The sequence below is a fragment of the Caretta caretta genome, chromosome 4 (assembly GCF_965140235.1).
Source record: "Caretta caretta isolate rCarCar2 chromosome 4, rCarCar1.hap1, whole genome shotgun sequence".
NCBI classification, from domain to species: Eukaryota; Metazoa; Chordata; order Testudines; family Cheloniidae; genus Caretta; species Caretta caretta.
In genome coordinates, this window is record NC_134209.1 from 12,600,420 (window position 1) to 12,616,946 (window position 16,527).

Sequence of the window (16,527 nt, forward strand, 5' to 3'; positions counted from 1 at the left end):
TTCGCAGATGACACTAAGCTGTGGGGAGAGGTAGATACTCTGGAGAATAGGGCTAGGGTGCAGAGTGACCTAGACAAATTGGAGGATTGGGTCAAAAGAAATCTGATGAGGTTCAACAAGGACAAGTGCAGAGTCCTGCACTAAGGACAGAAGAATCCCATGCACCGCTACAGGCTGGGGACCGACTGGCTAAGCAGCAGTTCTGCAGAAAAGGACCTGGGGATTACAGTGGATGAGAAGCTGGATATGGGTCAGCAGAGTGTAGCTCTGAAATACGTTAATAGTGAAACAGTTGTAAGTTTACTATCTAAGGAGAAGCTTTAAGACCTCGTGAATAAGGACAAGAAGTGGAAACAACTGTTTACGTGTAAAACAAAGGGTATAGCACACTTCTTAGAGTCAAAACCTAACAGGCTAAAATCCTTGTCTAAAGCAGCTTCTCACCTTTCTAACGCTTCCTTGCACTGTCACGAACACCCCTGGCTGGGATCCACTGCTCATGGATACAAAAACTGCTGTCCTTTTAATTCCCAGTGATGGATAAAGGGGAGTCCATTTGCCTTCCTCTTACAGTCCAGTAAACCTGTTGAAATGAACCCCCAACCTAAGACTTTTCTCCCCTAGTACTTGTTCTCCAGTGTATTCACATCCCCTGTCAACCTGTTTTCCTGCTGACTTCACATGCAAATAGGGTGTCCATTGTGTTGGCTTTACAATGCTTAATTTACATCCGAAATAGCAATAGAGGCATAGACATGCTTTGGCTGGCAGAAAACTTGGCTTGTCCATGCTGCCTTGTTACAGATTGTATATATATTGCAATTGTTTTGCACAATTTCTTATATAGTGTTAATAAATACATTGTACAATGATATTAATGAGCAGCATGTCATTGGCTTTCATTTGATACCTTACAAGACACTTTGTGGATAAGCACTATGAAAGCAGTGTATTGGGTGAGTGAGTTTGTCAGACCTGATACGCGTTGCTGACATAGAATAGTGAACCCTTTGCTAGCTAGCACCAATGCGCTTCTGTATCATGTGCCCCCTGCTAAGCCTCTGCCAGCCAGTTTGTGTTCCCAGGGTCAGTATCACCTAAAAATCCTTGGTATTGTCAGGCAATGTCTCTACGCTCGGCACTGCTGTGTGTTCTCGCATTTTTGGTACCAAGGTAGCTTCAAAAGTCGGCACCCCCTCTCTGTGGCTACTCCTCGTCTCCATCACCAGGACACCCCGTTTCTCCTCCATCCAGCAGGGACCCTTCCTCTCTCAGCTCTTACAGGTCAGGCGAACGTCTCCCTCGTGCGCTACAGACCAGAGCTCTCACTTTAGAACTCCAGTGCATTCATCGTCAGCATGGCAGTGGCCTGCTTAGCTCTACCCAAACCAGCCTTTCCTTCAGCCAGCCTCTTAAAGGGCCTGCGTCCTTTCCCAACCCCAGGCCTCTCCAGGGGATGAAATGCACACCCCACCCATTTCAAAGGCCTTGTTATCTTACCGAGAGAGGGAGCTTTGTTCTGTCTTTTTATTGCCATCCTGGGTGCTTCATCTTGTCCCAGAGAATATCAAAAGGGTATACAGTTTGCTATCAAATGGCAGATATACCTCTCCCTCCACATACTAAAGCTGAAGCAGCATCCCAATATTTGGAATTTGCAAGGTAGCTACGTGGAGTAATTCCCTTGTTTCCTCTAAGCAATGTGCCCTTGATCTGGCCGCACGAGCAGATGCCAAGCTTGGTAGGTCAGCATTACAATCGTTTAGTTAGTGACAGTCAGGAGGGACTTCTCAATCCCACGTCCCAGACGGGCTCTGCTTGTCAGTCTCCTAGAGTTGGAACTACACAGCTGCAGAATTGAACAGGGACACCCCCAGAAATTTTTCACCTGGTACGCACGATGCATGGTGCCTCCGGGTTCCAGCCCAAAGTTTCTTCTCCAACAAAATCCTGTCCAGAGCAAGGAAACAAAACAGAATCACACACTGAGACCCATCACTGGGGCCTAGGCAGAGCCTGTCATGTCTGCCTCTGCTCGCTCTTCAGGGCGCCCCACTGCCCCTCTCCCAGCCGGGTCCCTCACTCAGACCCTCACCGCAGCACCTCGTCCTTGCAGCAGGTCTTGGGGCTGACACTTAGCAAATCCTTTTGGCAGAGTGGAGGGGACACAGGCTGCTGGAAGTGCAGCAACGCCATCCAGACCCGCAGGTGAGCCCTTGTGCAGGATCCAGCCCCATGGCAGGGGCGAGGAGAAGCAGCCCGGGCTACCTCCCTGCCCGCTCAGGTTTGGCCCCGGGTCCTTCCGTCATGATGTGGGGGCAGCAGGGCCAGGACTGAGTGAGCAGCATTGTGATCTGGTGCATAGGGGTTGCAGTGCTGCTCAGGTTTGGGCCCATGACCCCTCTGTCAGAATTGGGGAGGGGCGGTGGGGCCAGACCTGAGCGGGTAGTGGACGTCGAGTGCTGCAGCTCCTGGTAGCTGCCATGGGGACAGCTCTGCCCCTGCCAATGGTACCCACTGTGCATCGCATGTGTACAGCTGTGGGAGCCATGGACTTGAAGAAAGGTTACTTACCTTAGAGTAACCGTGGTTCTCGGAGTGGATCCCACAACCTACCCTATAGCCTGGCCTTTATGGAGTCCCCTTTATCAAGGCTTCTGAATGAATGAGGGAACTGAGGGATCCCTTTGTTCCTGTGGGGGGGCACAAGAACATGCCCAGTGCAGGCACAGCCCAGCGCACCCTGCTGTTCAAAGACTGTGATCTCCCGTGCCTGGGGTACATGTGCTCCTAGTGTGGGATCCATCCAGCTCAAAGAGACCCCATTACGCAGCAAGGTAGAGAAGTTCCTGAACAATTAGAGCCAGTGATCTGTCGGTGCCAGAAGTTGAATGTCTGTGGTAGATTGAAGGCCTCTTTCTGCTGTATAACACTGTAGTTCTATTTGGAAAAACTTGGGGGGAGGGTGTCTGTGGAAGACTCTGTCCTCATCACTCCCACCATTATTGAATGTAGCTGGTATTTTTGGAAAGATCTCTGGTTTTCGCAGTAACTTGAACAAATCACAGGCAATGGATATATCCAAAGGACCAGTTTCAGCATTTTTCTATTTCAGATATGCAAGGAAATAACTTATGTAGGTGTTAAAATTTGTCCTAATCTTCCCAAAATTGTTTCTATAAATATGGACTATCTATTAAAAGAAATTTTCAAGGATGTAGAGACGTGGCATCTCCTCCTTCTATTTACTGGGGAGAACAGAAGTAGCCAACATGACTATCTTCCCAAAAACGACTCACATCATTAGCCTATTGCCTTTCAAGGCCTCTCCCCTCCTCTTTGCTGAAATCAATAGGCTTAGTATGCAATTTTTATGGGATAAAAACAGCCTTGCTTGTCATACAAGATCCTTAAAAATCTTGGGCAACTGGAGGCATGGGGTTGCCAGATTTGTATCTGTTATCTAGCATTCCAAATGTGCCGCCCTGTAAGGTGGTTCCCATCCAGTAGTTCTGCATACATTCTGGCCTGGTTTGAGATGGAAAAAAGCTTAGCTGTGCCATTTGGTTCCCTCTCTTCTGTTATATACCTTAAGAGGCTACCCACACCTTAAGGAAAAATCCAGTCTTTGCATCTACGTGGGGCATCCTGCAACGCGATACAATGGTTACAGCATCCGATCTTACTAATTATCTTCTCGTACCACTTTGGGATAACCCGTGCCTCAGGATCAAGGCCAAGGACAATTTGGATAGAGAAAGAATTCACAAAAATTAAAGATGTAATACAAGATGATAGACTGGGCTCCATCAATTACATGTGTGACAAATATCAGCTACCACTGTCTCACGGTTCCTTCTTTCAGCTGCTGTGCTCAAGGATTCATGCAATAAGAAATATGGGAACAAAAGTCACTTTGCAGGAATTATTTCTCAGTGGCTTAATGCTTTGCATTACCCCCTCAGTCTGTCGCAAAGCAAAATGGAAAAAAGAACTTGCCTTACTGTCAAAACAGAAACTTGGGAGGAATCTGGCTTCCTGTGAAAGATCCTTCAACTGCTTTCTCCTTGCGAGTCTTCCAGAACAAGACATTAACCAGGTGCTACTGTACTCCAGAACGTTTGTTTAAGGCAAGATTGGCGACATACTGTGAGTGTCTGAGATGCAAATAGCTACATGCCAACCTTCTGCACCTCAGTAATCTCTATACCTGTCAAACATGCATGTGTTCTGCATGTCAGTGCTCTCCGTCTTTCCTTCTCCAAGCTTGTGTGTTTTAGGGTGCTGGATGAGTCAGTGTTAACATTAAGAAATGGAACTTGCAGTAACTAATTTTAGTAGCCAGAAGAGTTATTCTGAGAAATTGGAAATCTGCAATTCCTCCCTCATGCACAGGCTGACTTAGTGAGCTCTCTGCTATTGCATTAATGGAAAAAATGACGTTCTCTGACAGAAATGCTTGGAAAAATATGAGGATGTCTGGTCACACAAATTACTTTTGCAGTTTAGTATATATTAGTCCCAATACTCAAAGGCCATTTCTCACTTATTTATCTAGATAGTCACTTTAATAATTGATGCCCTGCATGACCTCTATGAATTGGGGTTGGGAGGGGGGATTGTTTGTTTGTCTGCACAATATTTATATTCCAAGTGATTTATTTTAGAATTATACAGTAAAAATGAAAAGTCAGCAATTTGTCAGTAACAATGGGCTGTGACATGTCTGTATTTGTATGTCTGATTTTGTAAGCAAGTAGTTTTTAGTGAGGTGACACTTGGGGCAGACAGCTCAGACTGCTGAAAGGGGCACAGTCATCTGGAAAGGCTGAGAGCTCCTGTTGTAGATTAGCTGCCTTGTGTTGAAATGTTTTAGACTCTCTACAGTTCCCTCTTAGCTCACAAAGGCAATTTAATGCCTTCAGAATGGAGTTTACTATGACAGGCAGTCACTGGCGAAACTATAAAGATAACTGTAAACTGAACACTCATAGTATTGTCTAAATTTTTTGTTCTCGTAGGCACACACACCTCCTAATGAACCAGGTCCCCAGAAGTGTCCTATACCAAGGTTGTTGCTTAACTGCATAAAGGAATAATATAAATCGCCCTGTGCCAGACTTTATGGGGGGCTACCAACACTTACACTGTTATGAATATAAAATGATGTTCAGTCTTCCCCCAGAAGCCTGCTGATCAAAGGGCCAAAATATTTTCATCCTCCCTTCCCCACCCACACAAAAAAAGTATAACACTGAGATTCTCACCACAGGGTACTCTTATGTAAATCTGTGAATCACTCCTATAGACACCTTTCAATTAGTATAATTGACTTTGTGCCATAAATGGAAGGTTTTTAATACAGACAGTGTTTTCGTGGTCAAGTTCTAGATCCAGATCCTCAGCTAGTGGAACTCAGCCTAGCTCCATTGATCTGAATGGCGCTAGGCTGGCACGCTCTAGTGGAGAACCTGACCGCTAGTTCTGACAGAGAGTGTAAATGGGGGTTGTCGCTGAATATGCACTTTTCAGAGAAGAAGAAACATGGATCTGAGAAATTTGTTAGATGTCCTGCACTTGCAAGTATTCCATGGAGATTTATTTGTGTTCGTCTGATGCCCCTGGTACACCTATCTCGAAGATTTGACTATCTTTTTCACCAGAACTGCTTTGTTTATCATACCTGACAAATAACTCCTCTCATGTCTATGCCTGTGGACTTGCCTATGGACAGAACTCTGAGGTTTTTCCATGCCATGTGATGGACAGCTTGCCTTTGGAACAAAGAAAGAAACACCACCTGGCAAGAGACTATAAAAGGCTGATGCCTCATCTCCATCTTGTCTTCAATCCTGCTTCATACCTCTGGAGGAACTTTGCTACACAGAAGATTTGAACCAAGGACTGAATGACCCATCCCAGCTGGGGATGTTCTCCAGAGACTTGATTTGAACCTGCAGTTTATTCCATCACTTCTACAAGCCTGAACCAAGAACTTTGCCATTACTGTATGTCATTGATTCCATTTAACCAATTCTAGTTATCATCTATGTCTTTTCCCTTTTATGAATAAACCTTTAGATTTTAGATTCTAAAGGATTGGCAACAGCGTGATTTGTGGGTAAGATCTGATTTGTATATTGACCTGGGTCTGGGGCTTGGTCCTTTGGGATCTTCTAGAGAACCCTTTTTCTTTTACTGGGGTATTGGTTTTCATAACCATTTGTCCCCATAACGAGTGGCACTGGTGGTGATACTCGGAAACTGGAGTGTCTAAGGGAATTGCTTGTGTGACCTGTGGTTGGCCCCTGGGTTAAAACCAAAGTCCTCTCTGTTTGGCTGGTTTGGTTTGCCTTAGAGGTGGAAAAACCCCAGCCTTGGGCTGTAACTGCCCTGCTTTAAGCAATTTGTCCTGAATTGGCACCCTCAGTTGAGTCCCGCCAGAACTAGCATCATTACCGTTGTCCTGCCCCTGAAGGAGGTGAGGCAGACAGCCAATCAGAAGGGGGCTTCCCCCCTTCATTTTCCCCTTCCCAGCCCCCACTCTGTAGGACTCACATTTGCTATCTTAATCTGGCTTTTGGGGAATGGAATGTGACTCAGGCATGATATTTGAAAGGGGCCACATCCCAGAGAGCAAACATACAGAACACCATCTGGCTCTGACACCAATTAAAATACAAGGGAAAGATTTTTGTTCTCACATGGAGTTTTTCAAAAAATTGGAGTATGGAATTTGTATGGGAATCTGAAGTCTGTTTGCCATTATTAACATCATTTGGAACAAAAAAAAGGCTTGAAACAGAGTGCTTAATTCCTTAAAGGACACGTTTTTAATTAATTGGAACACAAATTAGTGGATTGATGTGTAAATTCTTAGAGAATTCAATTTGTACTCAAAGTACTGTAAGATGGGGAATGTTCATGTCACTTTATGAAGTAGGTGCCCACCAGTCAAGGTGACGGGCACCTTATAAATATGCAGTGTATAAATCCAGTGTTTAGAGCCTCATGACTTTCCCTGCATATCAAAATTCAGCCAGTGACCGGAGCATTAGAAACATAATAGCAACTGTTACCCTGCAGTTTCCTATAGGACTTTCAATGGCATTTACTGCTGCTCATCTCCCTCACATTTTACAAACACTAACCCCTCACAGTGCTGCTGGGAGACAGGCAAATCTTGTGCTCATTTTCACAGAGGCGAAGGAGTTAGGGCTTGCCCAGTCCCCAGGGTGGGGGTCAGGGTCAGAGCTCAGGTTGGAACTCAAGCTGTCTTAGTTAAGTTTCTGCTCAAACCACTCTTCTTTTTTAGCTCAGATAATGCTCTGAAGTCAAACCAGTCAAGCTCTGCATATCCTTAGGGAGGGCGGTGGTTTTTCAGTCTTCAGTCTGATAAATGGCACAGCAGCTAAAAGGAGCCGTGCCTGTCTCTGTCAGAAGTTTGATGGTCGTTTCCTCTTACTCCCAAGGGCCTGTGTCTGTTAACATCATCTGACAACAAACCAACCGCAGTTTGAGAGGAACCAGAAAATGACCTTTTACAAACTACTCTGAAAGCAGAGGCTGCATTACCAAACTGGCATCGCTACAAACACTTCTACTGAAACTATTGATCTCTTTCTGCATAGTTTGCTTTGTGTACATTTTAAAATACTCATAGTACATTCTGGTTTTATACCCTGCTGTGCTGGCATATTCTTATTTGTCCCCTTGGGCCTTATCTTCTGAAATTTAACATCAGAGTTTTAATAGTCATAAGAACATAAGAATAGCCATACTGCGTCAGACTAACGGTCCATCTAGCCCAGTATCCTGTCTTCCGATAATTGCCAATGCCAGGTGCCCCAGAGGGAATGAACAGAACAGGGAATCATCAAGTGATCCATCCTCTGCTGCCCATTTCCAGCTTCTGGATCCTGTGCCCCAGTTAGGACTAAATCAATAATTCCCTCTCCAGGACTAGTTGCTCCAAGAAGATGTCATTTAAAGTGTCAAGAAACTTTATCTCTGCATCCCGCCCTGAGGTGATATGTACCCAGTCAATATGGGGATAGTTGAAATCCCACATTATTATTGAGTGTTTTTTTTTAATAGCCTCTCTAATCTCCCTGAGTATTTCACAATCACTACCACCATCCTGGTCAGGTGGTCGGTAATGTATCCCTACTGCTATATTCTTATTATTAGAGCATGGGATTACTATCCTAGAGATTCTATGGTACAGTTTGGTTCATTTAAGATTTTTACTTCATTTGATTCTACACTTTCTGTTATGTATAGTGTCACTCCCCTGCCTGCACGACCTGTCTGCCCTTGAGATATATTCTTGCTAATCATGTGTGAACATGCTAAAAAATAGCCTCTCACTAACTGCACTCTGAGCCACTAATTAATGCAAGGCTACTTCCAGCCCCTAAATAAAACAATTATGGGGGAGAGGCTGGGACCCAGGTACCCCTTGATGCCAACTGGCAGAGGGCATGGAGCGTTCATGGGTTACTACAGGATCTCTCTGTGTCGGACAGCTGCACAATAGTTCACCAAAGAATGGCATGTGAGGTCTCTACTGAGAGCCAATAGCCTGCTGGGTGCCATAATCATTGCAGAACGGCTGTATAGCTAATACTTAAAGGAGTTATGTGGCCATACTGAAAATTATACTCGTAAGGTCTGGGAGTTCAGGCAGGTCACCAAGAGGTGACATACATTGACACTGTTCCATTTACGCAGAGGGAATCAACACCTGTCTCCCTGTCTGGCCATTGGTGTATTGTAGGCTTCATACAGTACACCTATGTGCATATAGAGCCAGGTGCAAATTGCGATGAGGAAATCTACAGGCAGAAACAAACAGCAGGGAGTGTCCAGCCCAGGCATAAAGACAAAGGGTTGGTTTTGTATATCTTGGAGTGCAAAGGGACACGCTGAAGCTGTCACCTGGGATGCAAATGGACAGCTTGCATGTCTCGTGAAAGGAGGGTCCCGGTCAGCCTGGGCACCACGTGCTGCCAGGACGCTGGATGAGCAGTACTGGATTAGCCATTGTTAATTTATTAACTTGTTAATAAGTCTAGGCTCTAGACTGCCTGTTAGGGTTTTATTTGCTATGTACCCCTTTGTTTCCAACACCTGAATCCATGTGCTTTGTGAAATAAACTTATGCTCGATTCCTCTAGAAACAGGTCAGAGCGCTGTGTGTTCAGCAGTGTGGTGAGTGGGGTGGAACGGGGGAAGCTGGGCTTTCCTGTTTCTTTGGAAGCAGCAAATCTGTGGATTTCCAGTGGCCCCGGGGCTGGGCACTCCAGGGTGATACTCAGAGGCCTCGAGTTGGGGGTGCCTGTCGCTAACCTGCAGCATATCAATGGAGCCTGCGGTGGCCTGGAAGGCAGCGTGTTTGCTGTCTTCGGAGAACTGACCAACAGCTAGGGTTGCCAACTTTCTAATTGCAGAAAACCTAACATCCTTGCCCGGCGCCCTGCCCCGCCCCTTTTTGGGGCCCTGCTTCTGCTCTACCTCTTCTCTGAGGCCCCTCCCCCATTCATTCCATCTCCCCTCCCTCCGTTACTTGTTCTTCCCAACCATTACTCACTCGCTCATTTTTAACAGGCTGGGTCAGGAGTTTGGGGTGCAGGAGGGGATGAGGGCTCCAGCTAGGCATGTGGATGTGGGTTTGGGGTATAGGAAGGTACTCCCGGGCTGGGGCAGAGGGGTTTGGAATGTGGGAGGGGATGCCAGACTGAGGCAGAGGGTTAGGTTGCATGAAGGAGTCAGAGCTCTGGCTGGGGATGCGGGCTCTGGCTGGGGATGCAGGCTCTGGGGTTGGGGCTGGGGATGAGGGGTTTGGGATGCAGGAGGGGGCTCCGGGCTGGGGTGTGGGGCCGAGGGATTTGGAGTGTAGGAAGGGGGTCCAGGCTGAGGCAGGGGGTTGGGGTATAGAAGGGGGTACAGGCTCTGGACTGGGGGTGTGGGCTTTGGGCTAGGGACAAGGGGTTCGGAGTTTGGGAGGGGGCTCAGGGCTTGGACTGGGGGTGCGGGATCCAGGAGGGAATTAGGGTGTGGGAGGGGTCTTAGACCTGGGGCAAGGGGTGTGGGCTCTAGGAGGGAGTTAGGGTGTAGAAGGGGGCTCATGGCTGGGGCAGGGGGTTGGGGTTTAGGACGGGGTTCAGAGTGTGGGTCCTGGGTGGCACTGACCTCAGGTGGCTCCCAGGAAGCGGCCAGCATGTCTCTCCAGCTCCTAGGCAGAGGCGTGGCCAAGGGGTTCTGTGCACTGCCCGCGCCTACAGGCACTGCCCCCACAGCTCCCATTGGCCCTGGTTCCCAGACAATAGGCGCTGAGAGCCAGTTTATGCCTGGGAGCCAGAGTGACATGCCGACCACTTCCCTGGAGCCACGCTGACCCAGTCAGGGAGCCTGCCAGCCCCACTCCAACTGGACTTTTGATGGCCCAGTCAGCAGTGCTGACCAGAGCTGCCAGGTCCCTTTTTGATCAAATGTTCTGGTTGAAAACCAGACACCTGGCAACCCTATCAACAGCAGGCCCAGACGAGGCTTCCTCATGCTCAGGGAAGGTAATAGCACGGTGCCTCACAGCCATGGGACCCCACAGGTCCCTCCTACTCAGTTTACTCTGGTCCTACATTGGACATGGCAGGGCAAGGGCACAGAGCTGAGGTTTCCCTCCTCCTGGTCTGGAACCCAGCCCACCCTCCCAAGCCCAAGATCACTGGGCTGAAGCAGAGGGAGGTCCCATCCAGTCTGGGACCAGTGCTGGAAAGCCCCTTTCCTGCCACCCTCACCAAAGTGTCTTCTGTGGGGGTATGTCCCCAGACACAACCCCCTGAGAACAGAGCTATGGGCATGGGGACCCTCCTCCCACCCCAGAAGAGGACTCTATAGCAAAGCCCTCTGCTGGAGTGACAGCAGATGAGGCTCACAACCCCCAGACCTCAGGTGGGGTGGCTGGGTCCCCCCAGGACACCCTACTTCAGCCAGTGACAGTAGCAGCAGCCTCTCCCCTAAGAGCAGTAGGGGTGCTGGAATCATCTCTGCAGGCTTGTGAAGACATCACTGGGAAAGGATCCTTTGCAACCGTAAGAACTTTCCACCCCCACCTCCCCATGCCCTTTTTAAATGAAGGTGGCAATTCTGCAGAGTTTGATGGCATTCACCCAGGACAGAGCCCAACACACCCTGGGCAAGTGGGGTTTTCAAGCCCTGAAATCTTTAACACTGAACCGGGAGGGACCATGTGCAAGAGCTAGAAACAGGAAACTAAGTGCCAGGAGACCAGGATTCTTTTGCCAACACTGTCCCGACTCACTGTGAACTTGGACACATCACTTCACTGCTCCGGATCTTCATTTCCACTTCTACAAGAGAAGGATAAGAACACCCAGCTTTGGGCATTTCTGAGGAGCCGCTATCACTTGGGGATCAGCCTATCAGAAAGGGAGTCCTCGAAGCAAGAGACCACTCTTACTGGCTGCTGCAGTGGTTAGCTTCCCCATGGGTTTTCCCCAATGCCGCTTAATTACCGGAGCAGTGACCCTGGCCCAGCACCCGGTTTGATCTTTGAGGCAGCTATTGTCATTGAGAAGCAATCATAAACTGCCATAACATGGGTATCCGGTTCATGCTGCAACGTGTAAAAACCTGCCTGTGTCTTTAAAAGGTTACTGAAAACTTGAGCAACCACAGAGCCCTGGGCCACTCTGAAACTGGTGGCCTGCAGAGCAGATAAAGCCCTCTTGCGCTGCATGTAAGCAGGCCAATTTCAGCTGCCCCCGAGTTCTCCTCACAGGCACTGGGAACATTTCCTGCAGGTTGAGGGAGCTGCCAGCAAAGGCAGGATGGAAGGAATCAGGCTGAATGTTTCAGAGGCAGTTATCAGGCCAGTTCTATTAACCAGTGGCACAGCCCTTACTCGTGTGATTATTCCTGTTGTCTTCAGTGGAACTGCTCGTATGAGCAAAGGCCATAGGACCTAGCCCCACATGGACCAAGTAAACAATCTGGTAACAAACTATGTTCACCTGCAAAACACTAGTCTGTCTATTCAGAACGGGCTCTACCCTAACATCTGGTGGTGAGCTGCGGAAAAGGACTTCAGGGGCTGATCTTGTTTACAAGGGCACACCCACCCTGCCTAGCATGATGGGACTGCTTGCCCAAATGGTCACTTTGGCTGCTGTGGGATCCCCAGGCTCTTTGTTATTGGGGCAGGAGTAATAAAGCGTTGTTATCCTGGTGATGTGAATCAAGGACAGTAGAACTGTACAGGGCATTTTATGACAGAGGGACCCACCCTCAACTAAGTAGCACTTGCTAGGCAATTGAGAAAGGTTGGGGATAGGTATTTGTATCTGGTAGGGTGGGCCTTAAACACTACTTTGACTTCTCCTCTATTCCATGGTGTAATAACAGAGCTAATTTTGATTCTATTAGGAGTCTTGTTACATGCTGCAGAGCTGAAATCACTGATATCTAGGTCTAAGCATTATTGCTAAAGTTCCTAAGAGGTGAAATCACTGAGAGCTGTGTTAAGGGGGGGGCCTGAAGACATATTAGTGAGCCACTAGCAGGATGGCTGGTGGGGAGGCGCGGCTGGTGGTGAAGATTGCAGCAGAACCCCAGAAAGAGGCATGGCAATTGGCCGTTAACATAAGCAGTGTTAGGATATAGATATTCAGGCCTGTCTGCAAAGGCATGTACTTTAAGAATTTAGGTGTATTCTTATCACTTGGCTAGTTCTAGAGGTATAAAAGAAAGAATCAAAATCACTGTCTGCTGGTGTAAGGGCCTTCTCTTACTGTGACAGTGTGAGGCCCTGTTCTTAGGCTCAGGCCTTTGGCTAAGCAGCAGAGGCAGCCATAAGCTAGGAAGCGAACAGTCACATCCTCACATTCCAAACTAGTCACATTGAAATAAGGTGCTATTGGGCTGTTAGGCACTATCAGGACAGGATTGTATTCCTATCACCTCCAGAGAAAGGGAAGTGCCTAGAAAATGTAAAAGGAAACTTAGTTTGATAGCATCCTGTCTGGCAAGAACTCACTTATCAGTACTGGGATGTGAAATCCTCACTTCTGTATTGTTTTGTCATTATAGTTCCCACTTTACTATTGTTTGTCTGTATAATCTCTGTCTGGTTCTGTGATTGTTCCTGTCTGCTGTATAATTAATTTTGCTGGGTGTAAACTAATTAAGGTGGTGGGATATAATTGGTTGCATAATCATGTTACAATATGTTAGGATTGGTTAGTTAAATTTCAGGAAAATGATTGGTTAAGGTATAGCTAAACAGCACTCAAGTTTTACTATATAGTCTGCAGTCAATGAGGAAGTGAGTGGGTGTGGGTGGGAGGGGATGGGAACAGGGAATGGGGGTGCGGAAATTGAAATCATGTTTTGCTAAAGAGGGGAAATGGGAACAGGGAATAGGGGTAAGGAAATTGCAATCATGTTTTGCTAAAGGGGGAAATGGGAATGGGGGTAAGGAAATTGGAATAATGTTTGGCTAAGGGCAGGAATGGGAACAGGGACACAGGTGTAAGGCTCTGTGGTGTCAGAGCTGGGAAGGAGGGTACTAAGGAAGGAAACTGGAATCATGCTTGCTGGAAGTTCACCCCAATAAACATCGAATTGTTTGCACCTTTGGACTTCGGGTATTGTTGCTCTCTGTTCATGCGAGAAGGACCAAGGAAGTAAATGGGTGAAGGAATAAGCCCCCTAACAAGCAGCGGAGCATGTAAGGTGCCCCCATACCTCCCCCCCCCTTCCACACAACCTGGGAGGTAAACTCTGCAGATGAAATTCTGAACTCTGGGGGGGCTGCACTGACCAGGGACAGAAACTGTGGGAGGGGTGACTTTTGGGTTGCTGGACTCAAGAACCGAAGGGAAAGGACACAGTCCAATCTGCTTGTGGGGTGGGTCTTCTGGTTCATGGTTTGTGTTTATGAACCCTAGCTGTGGTGTTTTCCCAATTTAATGCTGAGTTGCTTACCTCATATTATTAAAGATTTTTGCTATACCGAGACTCTGTGCTTGCGAGAGGGAAAGTATTGCCTCTTTGAGGCACCCAGGGGTGTGTGTGTAATTTTCCCAGGTCACTGGGTGGGGGCTCAAGCCAGTTTTGCATTGTATTGTTGAAAGGGAACCCCTATGTACTGAACCCGGCCCTTGCAGCTGTCAACTCGGCCTGGCAGAAGGGTTACATATATATATATATACACCCCTTCCTATTCTGTCTGGGGCTAGTGTGATTAGATACTGTTCAAAATGCTTTACAGAGGAAACATCCAGTCAGTCTGGTGTATACCATGTACATAGCTATGATCTCCATGCTGAGTTGCAGAGCCACAAAAATTTTATTTGACTGCCTCTAATCCTGCCACTAATCCTTCTTCCCTGCATCCAACATTGCTGAATAGTTTCTAAGAGCCACTTTTAGTCTAGTATATACAGGTTTTTATACTGCACTCATCACCATAGTATCGAAGCATCATCCATAATGCACTAAGCAACATGACTAACCGCTGTCATGCCTTGTTTAGTCTCTCTTCCTCTCCCCGGGGGAGAAAGGTGTGCAGTGAAATCTTTGGAATATTTTTTCCATTTGTGTATATATAGATATATAGATATATATATATAGAGAGAGAGAGAGAGAGAGAGAGAATGAGATTAAATTAGATTACATTGGTGTGTTTATATTAGAGAAGGCAGGTTGGTACAGTGCGCCCGGCACCGGGAGCGAGAGATGGGGAGGTTTGTGATGGTTCTTAGTTCCTATGGGAGCTCATTCCACAGTCTCGGCCCGGCCCCTGGAAAAGCTGTCTCCTGCACAGACAAGCATTACCATTATTGTAGAGACTTCCACTGAGCCAGAGCAGCATTGCTGTCCGCCACAATTTCCATCCCAGAGCTTTAGACTCTTTTAGGTACCTTGGGCCCAGGACATGGAGCGCGTTAAAGACAAGCCCAGAGATGTTGATCTTGATTGGATATTCTGTGGGAAGCCAGTGTAGGTAGCAGAGGACAGGTAATTTGCAACAGAATGTGCAGGCTGGGGAATCGAGGTTCCTAAGGAATGGTTAGACAGGCTGCCTGTGAGGAAGTGTGGTCTAGGAGCATAGCCATTGGTTGGAGAGGTTAGAAGCATGTCTTCCTATCTTTGCTCTGACACGGATTTGCTGTGTAACCTTGGGCAAGTCATTTAACCTCTGAGCTTCAGTCTCTCCGTGTGGAAAAGGCAGATGGCATTTAACTTCTTCATGGTTAAAGGTCTGATCTTGCAGGAATGCCATTGGAACCAATAATAACTGTAAGAAAAAAGGAACACGATGTACTTTAAAAATGTCATTGTAATTTGTTCACCTGGATTTGTTTATTGTAACTATGGCATTACTGTGACAGGCATGGTAATTGCAACACTTCTTCTGCCTTTGACAAGCTACCCTTGCAAATGAGATCATGTATCTCCCTACAGCTATTCTGGGATGGTTGAAACTGACATAGATTCTCAGACAATCCAGGGTAGAATGCTTAAGCTTGCACTTCCAGCAATTCATTTAGAGTCAACACCACGTGCGCCAACTGTGGGCTGCATGATGGTGTGGTGTCATAGAAGAGTTTTATCAGCACTCCTTTGAGATGGCTACATTACTCCTGAGTAGCCAAGCCATAAGCCACTCATTCCCTCTTCTTGTTCTTGCCCTCAAAATGCTGCATAACTCTACCCTGCCCTAGTTAGCTGACACTACTGTGTGTTTGACAATAGCATCTGGAGGCCCCAAGAGAGACAGGACCCCATTATGTTAGGTACTGAAACACCCCTGCCCCATAGGACTGAATGGCTACATGGACAAGTCTGATAAAAGGCAGGAGAGGAGACAAAAGGCTAGAGAGTGAGGAGACTTGCCTCAGGAAGAGAACTCAGGGATCCGGCATCCTCCTAGTCCAGTGTCCTATCCCTGGACTCCACTGCTTTGTATCCCAGCTCACCCTCTGCTCTCCCAGATAGCCAGCCTGACCCATGGCTTGGCTGTTTCTCCCACAAGTAGAAAAGGAGGACTTGTGGCACCTTAGAGACTAACCAATTTATTTGAGCATGAGCTTTCGTGAGCTACAGCTCACTTCATCGGATGCATACCGTGGAAACTGCAGCAGACTTTATATACACACAGAGATCATGAAACAATACCTCCTCCCACCCCACTGTCCTGCTGGTAATAGCTTATCTAAAGTGATCATCAAGTTGGGCCATTTCCAGCACAAATCCAGGTTTTCTCACCCTCCACCCCCCCACACACAAACTCACTCTCCTACTGGTAATAGAGCGGTAATAGAGCAGGAGAGTGAGTTTGTCTCCAGCTGATGTGTTTTGAGATGCTGTAGTTCTCCCCCCGTGCTTTGGAGAAGGAGTTTGACATTCGAAAGGGGGTAGCCTTTGTGTCTGGGATGTGCCTTTAACTATCCCTGTACAAATCAGCCCAAATTTGGCCAACTTATGAGCCTCTGGAAAATC

At 47.3% G+C, this 16,527-nt stretch overlaps 1 protein-coding gene across 1 annotated transcript in view; it reads right to left on the minus strand.

Annotated features, from left to right (window-relative positions):
- Positions 1-14,717: 14,717 nt before the first annotated feature.
- SPMAP2L (sperm microtubule associated protein 2 like) overlaps positions 14,718-16,527 on the minus strand; it is a 112,842-nt gene continuing 111,032 nt past the window's right edge. Inside the window, exon 11 of the transcript XR_007356230.2 lies at positions 14,718-15,322. The gene's annotated coding sequence lies outside the window, so the exon portion shown is untranslated. The remainder of the gene's footprint in view (positions 15,323-16,527) is intronic.